The following is a 2335-nucleotide window of genomic DNA, read 5'->3' on the forward strand; positions in this document are numbered from 1 at the left end:
ATGGGGTTGTTAACCATTGTCATAGGGCAATATATGTACTGTTTAATGAGAAACTATTTGTTCTGCAAACCATCTAAGGAACAAAAAAAGAATAATAATGTGAGATCAAATTGACAACAGCAACTCAAAAGGTTTGATGGGAAGCCTAGGGGGCAGTGGAGTTGAAGATAATGGTGATGGAATAATTTGGAAAAGGATAGAATATCAACACAACTGGAAAAATGTAATTGACGTCACTGAATTGTACATGTAGAAACTTTTGAAATGGTGTAACTTTGGCTATGTATATTTTCACCAAAAAAAAGGCCCTGCAAGGTCGAGAAGGGAGAGTGTTGATGTCGTGAGGTTGTTAACCAGTGTCATAAAACAATATGTGTACTGACTGTTTAATGAGGAACTATTTGTTCTGTAAACCTTCATCTAAAGTACAATAAAAAAAATCTGTTGTATATACAATGGTTCATAATAAGAAACGGGTGCTACCACCCATAAAACAGTATTATGACTGTATTATTATGTTAAAGATGTCACATCTGCTATGTCTGGTTCTCTGACTGGGAATTCTGAACTCTGTTATAACCTTATGGGACCACAGACGTATATGCAGTTGGATGTTGCCCAAACTGACGCTATGCAGCCCATGACTGTACTGTAACTTTCCTGGTATTAACTATATGGAAGAAAGGATGACTTAATAGCTTGTAATTAGTGAGTTGTTGACTCAGTCTTTGTGGATAAAAATACCTTCCCTTAGACTATCAGTTATTAACCTTTTCTCCAATGGATAAAAAGGGAATGAAGAAGTAAATTGTAAACTAGTGAAGTCAGATATAAACTTGCCAAATTATTCTATTATTGACCAGATCTCTGAAACTTACCCTTTTGGAGAGGTGGTTAATGCTGCGTTGCTCAGAATAAAACAACATATATCATTGTTTCTCTCAACCTGGAAATCCAAATTTAATTATGATTCATGACAGTTTTACAAAAGTCAGTGCAGATTGCTGTGTAAATCTGAACACCATATTCATGTTTGTATCAGTTTCCTCTCTGAATTATTTCCGTTACTAATTCCACTTGAGAGAAACTGTATACATAAAGTGCAGCCTGCAGGTACTTAGCATATTGCCTTTTAAAGTGTTAAGTGAGACCATTTCCTTACTACTCCCTCTGGCCTTGACAATTGAATCTTGTTTTCCTTTTATAGTACACCTCATGCTTTTGGCATGATTGCCAATGCCATTTTCCCTGGTTGAAGCACACTCATATTTGCAAAATGTGGAAATTTAATGGCCTCTTAAAACTGTCATTCTATCTCAAGACATTTTCCCCTCGATTATGATACTGAATAGCAATAAAATGCTTTAAAGCAACTGGTGATACACACATATACGATATATATACATATATATCCATATAATAAACATATAAATTTAGAAAATCAATCATCTCATATTATAGAAGGATTCTTACCATATCCAGGACCATTATTTACCTATGCATGAGCAGTCAGTGGAAAGAAAATAGGCTTGAAATGTTTTAGTATGTGAATTACTTTGATAACTGAAAAGCAGGAGCAAAGCCTTAGTTACTACTGGAGAATATGGCAGTCCCAGGTGGGTTTGGTTAAGATACATGTATGTTTTTAGCAGCCCTGCAAAAAATATCAGTCACAATATACACACATATACATATATAAATTTGTGTTCTACAGGTATATGTAGAATATTAAATATAAGTGAAATCAGCATCTCATCATGAATTATTTTTAGGTGAGAGAATAACTATTTCCTACATTAATAAACACATGCAGTTCTATATAATAGGTTCTGTCTATGTAATGAAAACCCTGGGGGTGTAGTGGTTAAGAGCTACATCTATCTGCAAACCAAAAGGTCGGCAGTTCGAATCTACCAGGCCCTCCTTGGAAACCCTATGGGGCAGTTCTACTCCGTCCTATAGGGTCACTATGAACCGCAATCAACTTGACAGCAATGGGTTTGATTCGGTTTTGGTCTATGTAGTAAGTAGCTTCCAGGTGAAAGCTGTAAAACTAAAGACCCAGATACTGTCCTCAGTGCCTTGAAAATGCGTTTATCCAGGTAGTCTCGCATTTTAAACACACAGATTGCGTACGTCTTAACGTCGTGTGTTACACACACACAACCAGTTGCCATCTAGTCCATTTCAACTCATGGTGACCCCACGTGTGTTTATTACCATCAGACATGTTCATTGATTATTAATAAAAACAGTGTTTTTAAGTATCTTTCCAGAAAATTATGCCTGAACAAAACTGTCTGGTAAATCAGTGAAGTGCAAGGCAGAACCAGAG

The sequence above is a fragment of the Trichechus manatus genome, unplaced genomic scaffold (assembly GCF_000243295.1).
Source record: "Trichechus manatus latirostris isolate Lorelei unplaced genomic scaffold, TriManLat1.0 scaffold00062, whole genome shotgun sequence".
Classification (NCBI taxonomy): domain Eukaryota; kingdom Metazoa; phylum Chordata; class Mammalia; order Sirenia; family Trichechidae; genus Trichechus; species Trichechus manatus.